Source organism: Dermacentor variabilis, chromosome 4, assembly GCF_050947875.1.
Source record: "Dermacentor variabilis isolate Ectoservices chromosome 4, ASM5094787v1, whole genome shotgun sequence".
NCBI classification, from domain to species: Eukaryota; Metazoa; Arthropoda; class Arachnida; order Ixodida; family Ixodidae; genus Dermacentor; species Dermacentor variabilis.
The window spans coordinates 186,530,912-186,548,220 of NC_134571.1; the positions used below are offsets into that span (position 1 = coordinate 186,530,912).

General features: G+C 43.2%; 1 long non-coding RNA gene across 1 annotated transcript; it reads right to left on the reverse strand.

Moving 5' to 3' along the window:
• Window positions 1-1,175: 1,175 nt before the first annotated feature.
• Window positions 1,176-8,914, reverse strand: LOC142578097 (uncharacterized). The gene is made up of 3 exons (XR_012827164.1): window positions 8,606-8,914; window positions 6,964-7,100; window positions 1,176-1,900 (listed from the first exon to the last, which is right to left on the reverse strand). It is a non-coding gene; the product is annotated as an uncharacterized LOC142578097 (long non-coding RNA).
• Window positions 8,915-17,309: the final 8,395 nt, after the last annotated feature.

Below are 17,309 nucleotides of genomic sequence, written 5' to 3' on the forward strand. Positions count from 1 at the left end.
CTTATAACCCCGTGGAAACAGCACACAGCCATAAGCATGGTTACATGCATTTCAGAAATAATTAAAAACCTCCACTTTTCTTGGTCAAAAATTTTCGCGACACCAGCTCGACCAGGAGGGAAAGACACCACAGCTCATTGTTGTAGCTCATATTGAATGCAATTGAGCGCAAGCAATGCATGGATTGGCGACGGTAACAAGTGCAGTACTACAGAAGCATACGTTTGCCTGTCAAGCAGTTTTTTGCCGTTTTAAGCACAAATTTTATACCTCTATACATTAAAGTTGTCATTTATCTCCACGGGATGCTTCTACTAGTAATTTCACACATGACTTAAAGGCAGCACTGAAAGCCAAAGAACTAAGTGCTTCCACGCCGAATAATGTTTCAGCATTTACGAACAAAACAGCATGTGCAGCTGTGCATGCTGTTCAATATATAAGCATGCACTATTTCCTGAAATATATGTCTGCTCCATTTACTGCCAGTGACCTGCTTATACCCAATAATTTAGTTTATTTTTCACCATGTGCTTGCATTGAATATTCCACAGGCATTGTAAGTTAAGCTACCAGAATAACAATCAGCTAGTCTAAGGTTCCCTAATTCAACAAAATCATTGTAAAATTTGTGACGAAATGTCAGAAGTATTTATTTCATTAAAGAGAAATGGTTACATAATAATGTTTGCACATTTTAAATGTAAAAAGGAAAATAAGGAGTAAAACCATACCAATACAAAGACATAAGGACCAAATAATGGCACAGGCTTGCTCAATTAAATTTTAAGCAGAACAGTTTAAGTAACCTGACTACGAACTATCACATGTTTTCATTCGAAAAGAAGTGCATCTTATTATAAAGCACAAAAATAACCGGTCACATAAGTAAGAACAAGTCTGAGTGTGTCTTTAACACAAGTATAGAAAGTTGGGCGAGTTGGTACAGTAACATGATCTTGCATTGTAGCGCGAAGTGACACAGACTAGAAGCAGACAGGATGAGCGCTGACTCTCAACTAAATTTTTATTGAAACGAAGAACACACACATCATATATATATATATATATATATATATATATATATATATATATATATATATATATATAGGTGACTGCAAAAAACCGCAGCACATCTAAATGAATATTGAATACATAGTAGTCACATGAAGACGCCAAACAAAAGCCATCAGCCATCAACTGCATGGCAAATCTCAAATCTGAGTGCAAGCTATTCTCTTATCAAGTATACCTGTAGGCATTGCGACCAGTGTGCTCCCAAGATGTATGAGGCATTAGTCATTGCAGAGTTGTAAGGACATGACAATCCTAGGATGATTATGTTCTTGAGGCTTTTTTCGCCACTTTCCATCTTTTGAAACGTGCATACTTTAGTCGTGAAAACAAAAATGCCACAACTGGCATGTGATAAGTTGTGCGTCTTATTTCCTAGCAGCTCATTGAAACGAGCCACGATGACAAATTACAATGCCGTTACCTCATCAGACATTCAAATTTCTTAAACACAAACAAAACCAGATAGGCATTAGAGTGAGCATCACTTAAATACATTACACTGGTTTAAAGTTATTGCACCACTTTGTGCCAGGTAAAAATGTTAGAAACATCAAAAATGTTAGCATTCTACGGCCAAGCGTGAAAACTAAATAAAAAATCATTAAGCTTTCTTAAACGGGTACAGGAGCTTTACAACTGGCCGTCTTGGTGATGGACACGCAGACAGATGAGCAGCCATTCCACTGAGACGAGAATGTTGAGGGCTTCGCATGGAAGTCTGCGAGACACTGCAGAGTAGTTCTTGGTCCACATGAAGGAGGTTGCTTGCATACACATGTGGGCCACCATACTGAATGCATGATGTTACCGGAACCTTTTCCCCCTGCATTGTGGTAAAAAAGCATGGTTAAGTTTATACCATATTTAATATGCAAAAAATGTGAGGCATGCAGACAGGACACTAGAGTAGAGAAGTGAACATGAACACGAAAAACATGAAAAATTTCATTTAATTGTTTTATTAGATAAAATTTTTATACTATGTGTCATTCATTATGAGGGTTCATAACCACAACATACTTAATATATAAGCAGGTAGAATTATCAGCTTGGTCAGTTTGCACAAGCTCGTTTGAGGCAAGAAATCGAGTTACACAAACACAACCTCAACATTCTTGATTGAAAAAGGAACACCTCAGATGACATGCAGTCCTGTGAGTGGGAATTGCACAGTACAAGAAAAACAAATTAAAACTCACAGACCGAAATCGAATTAATTGATAGGTTTTAGCAGCACAAGGGCATCTTTGGCCAATGAGCGCCAAGTCTATACTGCAAAAGATAAACTTAGTGCATCTTTACAAAGCAAATATATAAAGATGACTAATGCCTCTCTGCACTACAGTTGCTTTGCTCCAGCGTGCAGTCATTTTAATGCATGCACACGTACATACACACGCTAAACCCAAGTGTAACAGCTGCAGAATTAAAATTGGGCAGCAACAAAGTCGCAACCTTTAACCATTTATCCCAAGCTGTACTAGTGACTGGAGGCAGTACCAATATCGCCAATGACGAGTCGCACTCTTTCTGCCCGATGTTACGCTGCTCTTATTGTCAAAGATGAGTTACAGTCGGCATTGAGGGAAAGCTGCCCGCAAGAGCAGCTCCTATTTTTGTGTTATTTCTAACCAGAGACCAATGAAGTAATATATTTTTAGAATGAGAATGACACCGAAAAATTGAGTACGTAAAAAATTTGGTACATTTCTCCGGAATTAACTTGGGGGTTAACGGCTAAAGAGGCAATCCAGAAACTAGAACAAGTTTCGACATGTTTGCTACCAGTGAATGCTAGAAAATATGTTGGCATTCTGTAGTTTTGTCCAACAATGCAAAAGGGATTCTTAATAACTGAGGAAATAAATGGAAAAGTATCATGAAGTATATTTCGTGAATGTAATGCAGAATCACCCAACTTCTGTTACTATATAAACTCCACTTGAATAACCTGCACTTTCTGAACTAGTTCAGGAGGTGCTGCATTTCACTACTCATTCCACCAGTTCAACGTGGCAGCAACTGCATGTTGTGATTTGTTTTACTTAGTGCAGGCTTTGTACAGGGCGAGTTCACAGCATTCCCTGCACTTGGCCGAAAGGCAGTGCATGTTTACGCAGCAGGTGTGGTGCCGCTTCTGCACGAGCAAGGTGCAGAAATAAGAGTTTCATACAATAATTACTAGAGGGAACTCTGACGTTAGTGTCCACAGGAGATCAAACAAGAACGGCTGTGCCAGCATGGAAATTATGGGAAGTACATGGATTTGCCTAAACTTCGTCTGTTTGGCTTCAAACGGCTTTGTGACTTTGTAAACTAGTCATTTTCAACAATATACTGTGTAATATATAAACATTAAAATCGTCCGACGACAGGATTCACACACAGGAACTCTAGAACAGAAGTCTGATATTGAAACCATTAAGCCACGGAGGGATGTAACGACAAGCGAGTGCAACGCCCTGATGAATTTATCGCGGGCATACCAGTGCCTTGAGACGCTTGGCGCCTTTCGATCTGGCCACCTGGACAAGCTCAATCGTTGCAATTAATAGCAATTGCGCGTGTTGGCGCCGTCTTCTGCACTTCGAAGAGTATAGACTGCGCTAAAATTTACGACAATAAGGTTTATATAGCGTATAATATACGAAGCCACAAGAACGTCTGAATTCACAAGCACGAATATCAGACAAATCCATGTGCTTCCTTCCCATCATTCCCATGGTGGTACGACTCCAGCACCAGAGTTCCCTCTAGTAATTACTGTAAGAAACTATGGCAGAAACAGGAGTAAAAAGTAATAGTAAAGTTTTGCTGTCCCATAAATCTTACTGGTCATTAATTCCAAGTTTTAGTGCAGTCACATGTCTAGAAGGCAATTGTGGTATTTTGCATAAACATTGCAAAGCCAACTGTGATGAATGTTCACTATGGTAAATTGTTTATGATCGAGTAGCATAGACTACTGAAGCAATCTCTGGAAGGCAAGTCAAGTAATTTTCTTATTAGCAGCCTTTAAGCAGCATTCGAGCATCTGACACATGCACCTCAGATATGCAGATAATATTTCCTTGACTCAGCAAGAAGCGATGCTTCATGTTCCACGAGGCTACTTCTATCAAAGCAGTATTGGTGCTCTCTAAAAACAATGCCAATGCAGATGATCCAAATATTTTTCAGGGGCAACAGTTATGCCTGAAATCATGCTAGATTAGTTTTTTTAAACGCATGCTCAGACCATGTTAGAAGTGCTTCTTAACATCCTCCTATTTATTAGACTAATCATATATCTGTACACAAAGGCAACTAATCAGGTCCCATGCTATATCATCATCTTAACAAAAACTTCACTTAGTAATACACATGCTGTGATAAGATTTGAGACCACATTGAGATGCTGAACAAGGTGAATTCATTATTTTTAAAATGAAGCTCCTGTTCTTCCAAACGAGAAGAAAGGATACTGAGGGTCAAAATTTTTCTGAATCACAGCTGGAAGATGCCAGGGAAGGCACATGGAAACTTATTTGTAATTTTCTATTTAAATGTAGAAATGATAAAGGGAAATGAAAATCGTAAAAAAAAACAACCAGGCATGGGGGGAGAACGAACCTACAGCCTTTGCATTAGGCATGCGATGCACTAACCACTGCGCCACCGAGGCAGCATTCAACCATCCACAATGGCCCCTCAAATTGTCGACGCTCGAACACGGCCGTAGTACCACAGTGGTTAGTATATCACATGCGTAATGTGAAGGTTATGGGTCCGTTCCCCACCCACAGGTGGATATCTTTTAATCCACTTTCACTTACCTAGAATTTATCATTTCTACACTTCATATAAAAAACTTAAAACATGTTCCTGTATGCTTTCCTTGGCCTCATTATCTGCTGGCTTCTTCCAGTTCTGCTACTTCCAACACTTATACATATTCTAATCTGGTAAGTAAACAGTTTTGCATGATGCTGGAATGCAATATAAAACATTATTGCAGGGCCGTGTTGTGTAGAATGCCTTACATTGCCCAGGCAAGGTGTATTAATGTCAATCTGAAAAAAAAAATTCCCACTCAAGGCAGAAATGCTGTGTACTGCTGTGTGCAACAGGGTTTAACGAAAACAACTTGTTCAGAAATAAAGCCACCAAACAACGAGGAACTATGAAAACTAGATGAAAATTTGTGCAGTTGCATGTTAAAAATTTAGCACAGCAACAGATGAAGACATAATGAAGGAAGCGCGAAGATGGTTTATTTTGGACACACGAGGCAATATACTTGAAAGATGCATATGAGCTTACACGTGGAGAAATATTGTTTATGTAGCAGCTAAACTACGAACAGGCCTAGAGCACACTGATACAAGGTGTCGAGCATGTAAATCTTATCATGCCCTTAAGTCAAAGAAACATGGCTGTTTCTCATGATTCGCTACACATGGCTGGCTCACACAACTTAGCCACTTCTATATATGCCTTGGAATTAACAGGTGGTCTGTATGACATGTGCAAGCTTTAAATATGTACAAGTGCCACGTAGCTGGACAGCACCAAGGTAATGTCGTTTGCCATCGTTTTGAGGAAGTGAAGCCAATTCTTGCATTTTTCCTAATTAGGTAATTAGTTATTAACAATTATTTAACTGCTCAAATATTTTATTCAAAGCAAAAGTGTCAGTGCGAAAATTGTACAGCATCCTGCAAAATTCGCAATCCAGCTTTCTACTGCTCAGTAGGTGCAACAAATTTTTTTTTCAAGCCTGAAAGAAGCCAGTGAACACATGCAAGAAGCGCGATGCAACTAACCGCTCGTGCACCTGAACACCATTTGGCTCCTCCTTTCATGCTTGAAAAAAACTTTTTGAGAAGAATATTTTAGAAATTGATTAATTATTATCGACTATGCTTTAGGCAAAATGCATGAAATAGTGTGACTGCCACTTCCATTTCGGGCGACATGAATTGACTCCATTTGCATGTCCAAATCCAGCTATACATGGTGCGTGTTTTGAGCTGGTTCTGTAATTTAGGCTGGTTTTGACTAATTGAAGCTTTGCACCCTAATAATGGAGTCAGCCTAAAAAGAAATTGGTACATAAACGGTCGCTGTCAGTACTCCATACTCCTTTAACTTAGTGCAAAGTGCTTGTGAGCCAAGAAGTTGGTAGTTCTAAGCAGTATTTCTCATTTTGACCTGGTGTTATATCCCACTTACTATGATGCCATGCTGCTCAGTCATGCTGGTCCCAGCTTCAATCTAGGCCATGGCAGCTGCCCTCCAATGAGGGTAATATGCAATACCGCTTATGCACTTAGATTCAGGTGTACATTAAAGAAGCCAGGTTCCCAAAACTTTAGGTTTTGGAATGTAAAAGCCCATAATTTAATTTTAAAATCTAAAGGTGCTTTATTAGGAGCAGGGGCATCATTTTGAGCTTTTACTGCACTGCCATGGCACCAAGAAGCTCCAAGTAAATAAAAAACAATTTCTTAGACAGTGTACATATCTTGCAAACATTTACAAATACTTCTCTGCATGCACCTCTGTTGCTGTTATATTCGGATCCGTATGCCAAGGCGGGTTATGATGTTAGAACATGTTTCAAACTTTTTTTTACCGCTTTAAAGTTGTTGGTTATTTTGCATCTCACTGTGTCGAACGCACATTTCAGTGCATCAATTTCTTCAGAAAGTGCACTCCTCTTTATTTATTTGTGCATGCAAAAAGGGTTCAGAAGAACTGCTTTCTGAAGGTCTGTATAATAAGCAAAAAACAATTCTATGTAGGCTGCACAAAGAGAAAGGATTGGTTTGTAAATATGTTATTTAGTTCTTAAAAAAAGAGGCAGCTGTCAGTATTCTGTTCCAAAGTAAAAATTGCCCCTACCTGGCTCTGCTTCATTTTCCGATGTTGATGGTCCATTCGGGGGCACTCAACTGATAGGCTGCACTTTGGCGATGTCGGGTGTGCTGTCACCAGGCCCAAGGTCGATCGACATCCTCACCAAAAGTCGAGTCCAAACGCTATAAAAGGAATATCTCATCATTTTGCTATCAGTTTTGTCATCTTGCGTGTTTCACACACGGCCGTCAGTGAAATATTTCGTCACTTGGATACTGAAAGAAATTCAAGCATTTTCTGGCAGCCAAGCTGATGATGATGATGTGTGGTGTTTTATGGCGCAAGGGCCAGGTTTGGCGAAAGAGCGCCATGACAAGTGGTAATGTTGACGATGTATTATGGAAGATGTGACTTGGCTGTAAACTGGCCTAAAAATTATCGCTGTAAAGTGCGTAAAATCTACGTGCTATAAAATTATGGCGATGACTAATGACGAATACTATTAACATTAAAATCCATCGTGGAAGAATGATGCAAAATAGAAAATATATAGGATGGTAAGATTACTTGCAGCACTGCTGCCTCGCCAGAGCCCTTGAAACACAAGGGCCTAGAGGCATGTGCTATACGAAAGAGCTATCACAGCGGCATCCTCTGAAGAGAGGGCGGCAGCCAAGCTGAATACACAGTAAATGGAGAACATTAAAGAGCAAATGCAGTTGTCACATTAGATTGATCAAGTACAGCAGAAATGGAAAATAAATCAGTGGTACTGTGTCTGTTGGCTTTGAATGCAAGAAACGTAAAAACAGGACCTTGCAGCCACGCCACTTTGAATTTCCCGCGTTTGCTACACCTCACAAGTTTGGCATCGTCCGGTACTCGGGGAAAGTAACCGCTTAAAATCAAGATGAACGAGCGTCGGCATAAATTAACAGGATACTTAACCGGGCAATATTGGCGCATAAAACAACTCACGTAGCGAAGCTACTGTCAATTACCCGATGACGCATCTGCGGGCGGTGCGGTTTGGGCGAACAATTCAAAAAGGAATGAGAGTTTCACTTGTTTCACGCCTACTAAGCTAAGACAGAATTTGAGTTTCTTACTAAACTATACTGGATATTTACGCTCCGAATAAAACGCTGGAAATTTTGTTACGTCACATTGCATACGTATGAGTGAGGAAATTGCTTTTATTGTGTTCTACCCAGACGGCATGCAGCAGCTACCACTCTCATGCAACAAAAGCATGAAAGTGGTACTCATGACACCGAAAACAAACATATACAGCGCCAACGTTACGCCCCTTGGAGTTGGAACTAAGCACGATCAAGCCAGTTAGTTTTCTAGCTTTCATAACGCCATGAATACGACCAAACATCGAGCGAAACAACTCTCTGCTCTCGAAAATTATTACCGCTTTCATTTATATACCTATCGCTGCCACAAGCAAAAGTCAATGGGCTAGCTGTCCACAAGCCGCAGATTAGACTGACAGCAACATATTACGGTAACGTAAAACAATTTCCACGCTGACTTGGCAGCCGCGGTGTGCTCTAAGTGCCAAAGTTCTCGTTTGCCGCTCGAAATTCACACCATGATGACGGGCACTGCATCTTTCACATGCAATATTGCACGCTTTGCTCTGGAGCTCAATAGGAGGGCGAAACGCATTTGCACGTACCTGAAATCCGCATGCCGGAAACCCGTCGACGCTTCCGAGAACGGGGCGCACAGCCATACACCCGTACGGCGGCTTGACTTGGACGTGAGGCACTTCTATCAAACATTTCACATGCGACATGTTTCACACTGATTGCGCGAGCACCAGAAAATGACGCAGGCCCCATTGCGACGCCGAGCAGACGTGCAGCCACCGATGAGCTGTGTGCGCGGATTGCAGAGAACAAAGCCATACAAAACGTTAGGCGCGAGAAGATGGCGGCTCTCGTTGCGGAGACGAAGCGGACGAAGCAATGACGCGCGAATGAATGTTGCCAACTGTTGGTTCCGCGTTATGCCGGCGGTGGTGGCTTTAGTGGCGTGTGTTGCGGCTGTCTAATTTTTAATTTCTTTTCCCCAAACAGTATAGCTAAGATCAGTTCTTTGTTTCAATTTTTAGTTGTGTCGTTTGGCATTATCTTTGTCTTTTTATGCTATTAAGCGGCCAATTATGGCCTCTCAGGTTCGCGCGCGCCAGCTTCGCGCGCAAATCTCAGAGGCCACAAGACAACTCTTTAGAAAATTCCGTTATTGTCGTTGTTAACGTTTCATCATCCTTTCTTCAACTGAGATAGAAAGGTAGTGTCCCTTTTCCCGGGGTTGGGAGGGGGCGATCAAGACGGCATCGCTCAGCGGGGGGCGGGGGAGTAGGTTGGTGTTGGTTCTTATCGCAAAATTCGCGAACCCTGCGATTTTTTTTTATAACGTAAGCATTTCTATACTTCCCCAACAAGAAAAACCATCCGTCCGTCAGTCCGTACCGCACGATATCTTTCAAAATAGAACCCGCAGCAGCGAGTGAATTCACCTTCGTGCTAGCTCTCGCTTCAACGCGACCGAAGCGGCGAGAACACTGCGCTCACGAAGCTTTCAGCTTATTCTGCACTATGCGCTTTTCGCAGATCACTTTCAAGATAGGTGTACGCGCGTCTGTTTTCAAAGCGAAGTAAACGGTGAGAACACAGCGCGTGAAATTTGCAGCAGTGGGCACACTCTGTCCACAATGCAGTTCGCTTTCAAGATACGGTTCGCGCGGCCGTGCCACAAGCAGCCGCCGCCGGAGAACGGTTGATAATGGTTCGTCGCGGATGAGGAGGGCTAAAGAGCGATAACGGCTCAAAACGAACGGAACGTCACCAGCGCGCCTGGCCCCGCCACCTGCAGTACTTCGCTTGCGCCGCCGACCAGAGCAGCTCGTGTCGCTGCAGCGCTGTCGCTTATACTTGTCGGATCAAGTCTCATAACATTGATAACGACATGGACTGCGTGTAGATGAGGAAGAGTCACAATGCTTACGCACACTCAGACAAATCCCAAAGGAGTTCCTGTGTGATTTTTTTTACCGGAAATGTACAGTCAGCGGTGGGACCCAGAGTTGACAATGCCTGTAAGAGGGGTGCCAAGCTTTTTTTTTTTTGTGAGAGTCTTGCCCAGCTCCCAAAGATCTGCTCAAGCTAAGACTTGCTGATGGCTGTATGTGTGTTTTTTTATTGTCGCATGCCCTCGAACCGCCACGAATCCTACAGTGTAATGGCATTAGAGCAGTATTCACAGCCAAAGGGAAATGCAGCCGGTAATTGGGCTGCCTAAGGTTTGCCGCCCGGCGGCAGCTGCCCTCCCGTCCCCCGTTTCCGTTTACAAGTTAGGGAGAGGGGTCTAGAGCAATCTTACACCCCCCTCCCCACAGTGGCGTAACCAGAAATTTTTTCGTGTGAGGGGGGGGGGGGTCCCAATTGACCGTGGAGGGGGAAGGAGCGGGGCCATTGCCATAGCAGCAAACATTTTACTGTTAGGGAGCGTTACAAGTGCCCGGCGTGCCCCACTTGGCTACGCCGCTACTAGCCCCTCCCCCCCCCCCCCCCGCGATCGACGTAAATCGAGCTATCAGAACGTGCATCACACGCATGCATGACATAACATGAATGACATGCCGCGAAGCTGGCATGGATGTCGTCACATCATCATCATCATCAGCTTATTTTGATGTCCATCGCAGGAGGCAAGCTTCTCCAGCGATCTCCAATACCCCTGTCTTGTGCCAACTGGTTCCACGTGTCCTCAAGTTTCCTAAATTCATCACGTCCACATTATTCTCTGCCGTCCTCGACTGTGCTTCCCTTCTCTTAGCACCCATTCTGCGACTCCAATAGACCAGCAGTTCTCTCCCTTACGCATTGCAATGTCTGCCCAGCACGACTTCTTCCTCTGAATGTCAACCAGAATATCAGCTATCCCCGTTCGCTCTCTAATCCACATCGCTGTCTTCCAGTCAATTATCATCATGCCTAATAATTTTCATTCCATCGCTCGTTGCGATGTCCTCAACGTCTTCCCAAGCTTCTTTGGTAACTTCCAAGTTTCGGCCCCATACGTTAGTAACGGTAAAAAGCCATGGTTAGCAGTAAGCTCCCTGGTCATGATTTAGTAATGCCTGCCGTAAGCTCTCCAGCTAATGTTTTATTTTTGTTAATTTCCTTGATCAGAGGCCCCTGCGAGTAATTAACCTCAATAAACGTATTTCTGCGCAGGCTCTAGAGGCCGACTGCCGACCATGACATTCGTTCTCTCGCCAGGCTGCTGAACATTACTTTTCTCTTCTGCATACTAACTCTCAATCATCCTTACACTTTCTTCGACAAGTTCCTCAAACGTTTGTTGCAAATAGTCTGCAGCGTTGCTGAGTATGCCAATGTCATCTACAAACCGTAAGTTGGTGAGCTATTTACCGTTAGCCCTCACTCCTAACCATTCCCAGTCTAACTGGTTGCACACCTTTAAGTATTCAGTGATTGCATTGTAAATATTTTGCTATTGATCATATGAAGCCTTTTGCAGATATCTGGCTATGCAAAGTCTGCGCGTTAGTGTCATCCGTTCGATATCAACATTCGTGGGAAACTTCATTTTTGACCACTGTTCGGAGTCAGTGAGCTGCTGCCTAGGTGCCCCGATCTAATCATTCCAGCTGCGTGATTCAAGCGCAGGTAGCGCGCGTTTCATGTATAGCCAATATCAACGCCTTAACTGGCAATGTTCGTTTATCATATACTGTAAGCTTGTTCACTTACTCCCTTATAATTAGGGTGTAAATTAGAAAGACTGGGGTGTTCCAAGGGTGTTTTCTTGTTGAACACTCTTTTCCGTTAAAAAAGGGTGTTTCAAGGGTGTTTACAAGGGTGAAAAGATGAATACACCCGCATTACACCCATAAGGGTGTGAAAATTTTAAGAGTGAACCGCTCGACCGCGAGCGTCGTCTTTCATTGGGTACGTTCTCCTCTAAAACAACGCTGCGGCACTTTCTATAAGCCACGATTGTAACGCGATTAGCATTCTTTGTGGCCTTTCGGGGGCTGCATGACTGTCTATGCCTGCAACCGTTTCCGAACCCCCATGGGTAACGGGTCATCCAAAGTCTAACGGGTAACGGATAGGGCTGATGTGCTTAGGGAACAGGGTTAGAAAGCAACCGTCGGACAATGTGCGCTCGCTGAGTACGTGGCAGTGTGCGTCTATGCGCCACTCTTCACCAATCTCCTCTGACGCCGACGTGGGTCACTGGGGTTGTGGCAGTGGACATGTGGCACGGGGTCATGTACCGCTCGTCAGTGAACCTCTTTGTCGCCGATGTGGGTAACTAGGAATGTGCCACTGGATATGTCCCGATCTACAATGTAAAAACTGGTCGTTTGAACTTCTCCGATGCTTAGCGGAATGGAAACCGCGCCATGCGCGATCCTTATGGTGGCGCCAGTAGAGGGCGCAGCGCGTGGAAGTAGGACGTGCGAGAATGGAGCCCGTCTTCGTACGCGTCTTAGCGTCGGCAAGAGGGTGTGTCGTTGCGTTGTTTCAGTGTTAATCGCATTACCGTCGGCATTCATTGTGAGATGTGCTCTGCTAATAGTAACATCCGCTGTAATTTATTCCAAGCACCTGCTACACTAGAAAATCTCTTAAAATTTTACGCATATACACAGCTATGTGTATGTGCTTTCCACCAGCTCTAGACCGAATATCGTGTTTGAACCCGAGTATCCTCTGGTTCATTCTCCTTCTAAAGAAGCCCTGCGACCATGCTACGATTTTTTAAGACCACTATTCGTAGCATGTCAAAGCAAGAACTATTCGTGACATTTCAAAGAGCTAAGAGCAAGAGCCGGCCCTATAATTAACACGCCGAAGCAAAAGTTACTGGTCGCAGTACCTTCGAAATACGAGAAATACGAGAGTTACCCGTGACTTGATTTTTCGCGGCTCTAGGTGCTACATTCCACTTTCCCGTGACGTAGAACTGCGACACGCCACAGAAGCAGGGCATTGTGGAAATCGCCGTGCCATGGTTGCCAATTCTGCTCAGCTTCACGCTATAGAATAAAACTTCACTTCTACCAAATACGGCAAGAACGTTATTGTGCCAGGACGCACGTGTCCGCTATTTTACTCGAAACGAGCAGATCTGCTGGCCCAGCGTCCTGTCTGTGGTGACACAATTTTCAGCGCTAGTGCCTCACCTGATCTGATGACAGAAGCGAAACGCCCATAGCTTCGAGACAGCGTGAACAGTGTACTTACGCTTCTTTTTCCTTTTCACGGGTTGGTTGCACATGCCACTGGGTGTGAGCTGATGATGACGACGATAATACTGACCTACTGTTTCACTCCCTTTTCTTGCTTCTTGGGAGCCGACTCATGCATGATGGCGGATGTGGACGGTGCTCACATAAGTGTCCAGGGTAGTTGATGTCGCGGGAGTTTACTGAAAGCATTCGTCCCGGCACTGATTTACTGCTTCCCCGGTTCTGCCGACGCCAGAAGGACGATCATAATGTCTATTTTTTTTTCTACCTCGTTCACCAATTATGCATTCAAAGCGCACCGGTGCGGGTGAGCCAGAATCCGGCCTCCAAGAAGAATACCCAGTGCTACCGCAGCCCGAACTGTTGGCGTTTACTTGAACCAGACAATCATATTTTGACCCAACATGTGGACTCCCCTCGACTTTGTTTGAGTTTGCGTAAACGTAGCTTAGCGCTTTCAATCAGGAACAGCCATGGTTCGGCTCGGCGGAAGTGTCCGAACGACGGCGTCGGATGTTCCTGGTTGCGTCGCCGGCACAACGCCGCGTCCTTCCAAATCCCTCTACATATTTTTCGTTTGGTAGTGACTACAGTGACGGGGTCCGATATTTTAACTTCTGCACTACAGTGACGGGGCCCGGCATTTTAACATCAGCAATACAGTGACGGGGTCCGTCACTTTAACAACAACACTGTAACGACGGGGTCGTCACAATAACGATGTCAGTATTGGGGGTGAGGACTTACGGACTTGCCATCTGTCGGAAGCGCCTCACTTGGCTAGTCTGAGGGATAACGCGGCGTGCTCCGCATAGGTTTGTCCATCGCCGCTAAATAAAGATACTACGTGGAAGCCATCCTGTACATTTGTGCAAGTACTCTTGAAATGACAGAATTATTTTACTTTTATAATAATAATCTTAGACGAACAGAAAGCACAGAATGGTTTACAGGCGCTATCTCTTTACCTACTACGTATAGTAAGCTTGGACACTGCGCGCGGTCGCCGCGATCGATTCCTCCGAACCGGTTTCTTGTGTGAAAGGTAGGCAATCGCTGAAAGGAAAACTATGCGAAATATGTTCGTATAGTGGGCTCTCTGTGTAACCAAATGGAGCATAACAGAATGAAGCTTCAATGCAGCGATCGCACGGGTTCGCGGTGACCGACTGCGCGTCTGCATGCATGTCCGCGCACAATGTTTCGCTTTCGCTGCGTGCGCGTTTTCGCACCGTGCCGTGACCTTTATACCGCAGCATATGAGCATCTGACAGTACTCAGGCAACCATTGTTGCATGGACACCATCCGAGCTGTTCAAAAATAATTTCGTTATATCTAAGTACTCCGACGCCTACGGCGACTTGTGATGTGCCATCGCGAAGATTCAGTCTTTTTTTTTCTTTTCTTCAAAATCTTGGAAGGTTCAACATCATGTTTCTTAAGTTGCATCGCACTGTACATTTATCGGTCTTCTCAGCGAGTACTGTCACTTCTGCTTCTTTTTCTTAATCCAGTACAATATTCATTGTCGGGTGCTACAGAAGCAAGAACATATGCCATGCCTTTTTTTTTAATTAGCTTTTTACCGTTCACTGTCCACTCCAGTGAACATTCTTTATTATCATCATCATAGGTCTTACAGTGCATACGAAAAAGACTGTTGGACCCAATAGCCACAAGCTAGTGGATGGGTCCGGATGCAAAATATAACAGACATTCGGTACAAGCATAGGGGGATCAATACAGAGGATGAACGCAACACATTAGCGCATTAAAAACAGAAAAAAAAAAGATTTTTTCACACAATGCATAAAAATTATCACCAGTTACATAAATTTTCAAACCGCAAAGAACAGAACGCCAAGCAAGAATACAGGCACCAAATCAGTGGTTCATAGCTAATAAATATGATTTCAGTGCTTTGCCGAAATTTTGTGTTCTTTATTTTGTAGGGTATGTTGTTCCATGTCTCCAAAGGCTATGAGCGGGACACAAGATTGGTGAACAAGAAATTGAAGTTGCCCCTGAGAAAGTTGCTCCAGCAGTTCTGGACGACAGAGTTGAGGTAGGTGAAATCCGGAACTATTTCACCGATGATGGGTGGGCCACGCTCACTGCAACAATTACGCAGAAGCGTAATCTTAATTTGTGGACATGTAGTGCATACCGGCAAAGGGTACACGATAAGGCCATTGGGTGCGACGCGTGCCTGAAGTCACTGCACTTTAAATGTGCGTCTGTCACATCTACGCCAAAAAGCGAGGTGGGGTTTTGTTGGCATTGTTATGTGTGAATTTTTTTAAAATATGCAAGGTTTCTCTAACTAATATGGGCGTGTTCAGATTACGGTAATCAAAGTCCCATAACCATTCTTTCTTTTCAATAAAATTTTTATACGTGATGGGCAAATATGTTCACACAAAGGAATAAATAGCCCTTCGCTCTGCATAAAACGCTCTAGTTTTCTTGGGAAAAAGATTTATATGACAAGAAGTGGCGATGCTATTTTTGCGAATTCGCAAAGCTCCAAGTATGGGGCCCCCCTGGATGCACATTTTTTAGTCGTGCTTGAGACTTTTTTTCTCATGTAAGCCTAACAACTTGTACTGTTTCAAACACCAAGTAACATTTCTTTTGTTGCCTTCTTATTCGGGTAAAAAATCCTAAACATTGCTCTACAAGCTACACGCTACGAAGAAACCACTTTTCAATCCAACCTTCACGTACCATGTATCGAGATTTGATCACTTAACGCTCAGAAAATATTCATGCACAACAAAAATGTATCGTGCATGCAGAAGGGCCCGAAACATGGAACTTAGCAAAACGGCAGAAACGGTATTCTCCACCTTTTGTCACATAGGATCATAGTCATGGTACCTCGATTACCGTTGTTATCTCAACATGTCCATATATATGTTCATATTTTGGTCACATGTCTGCCGTCATATGTCACTGTGGTTAAGGAGCCATTAGGCCTCTTTTTAAACATGTCAGTGCATGAACGGCGTAATATTTGAACATTTTCGATGTAAGCTTATCGAACTCTACTGGACTCACATTCTCAAAACTATGAAGCCAAGCGTATGAGTCTTTTCTTGCAGAAGTTAGTGTATGAGCAATCCTTTCCGTGCAAGATTCTTCGAAGGCCTCGGAGAGCACGTCAGCCATGGATCGAAGTAGAATATACACAAATGTTGCACAAGAAGAGTAATATTTATAATCATTCTGGGCGCACTGTCTGAACACACTCTTAGCTTTCAAGAGCTATAGAAATAAAGTAACTACATTTTTGCGGCAGAAAATGAAAGACGATATGTACAAATTATTTAACGACACCAGTGTGAAGAACAGTGACCTAGTTTGGAAAAACATTAATCGTGTTCTAAACCGTAAATTTCTGGTCAATGAGCAAATGGAAATCATTGTAAATAAGAAAATTGTAGGGTAAGAACTTGCAAATTATTTTAACGACTACGTTGTTTCATTAGTTCAAAACGTTCATGAACCTCCCTGAGTCAACAAAAAATCTACAGTCGCGAACACACAACAGCGCATTTTTGCTTGCAAGTTGATACTGACGAAATTCACACTTGTGTCTTGGTGATAAAAAGTTTAAATGAAAAGACTTGGACGGACTTCAAACTCGGTCACTCAAGTATACTAAAATGAAATTAGTCCTATACTGCGCAGCAGTTTTTTAACCTGTGTTTTACAAAGGGAGTTTGCCTCCAAATTATACAAATTCCCATTGTTACAGTTATTTATAAAGGCGTAGACAAAAACAACCCATCTAATTATTGGCAAATCTCCATTCTTCCGGTTTCTTCCAATTGTTTCTAAAAACTAATTTATAAAGAAATCTTAAGTTTTTGCGACAAGTACAGCCTAATTATCGAAAGTAAACTTGGCTTTAGGAAACACTTTTCAAGTGAGGCAGCTCTTATACCTCAATAAAAAATCCTATTGGATGCCTTTGAGCGGAAGGACCTTGCCCTCGGTATTTTTGTCGATCTTTTAAAAAGCATTTTATCGTGTAGATGACCAGACATTGCTCGCGAGACAATATTTATGGCTTCCGTGGGATGG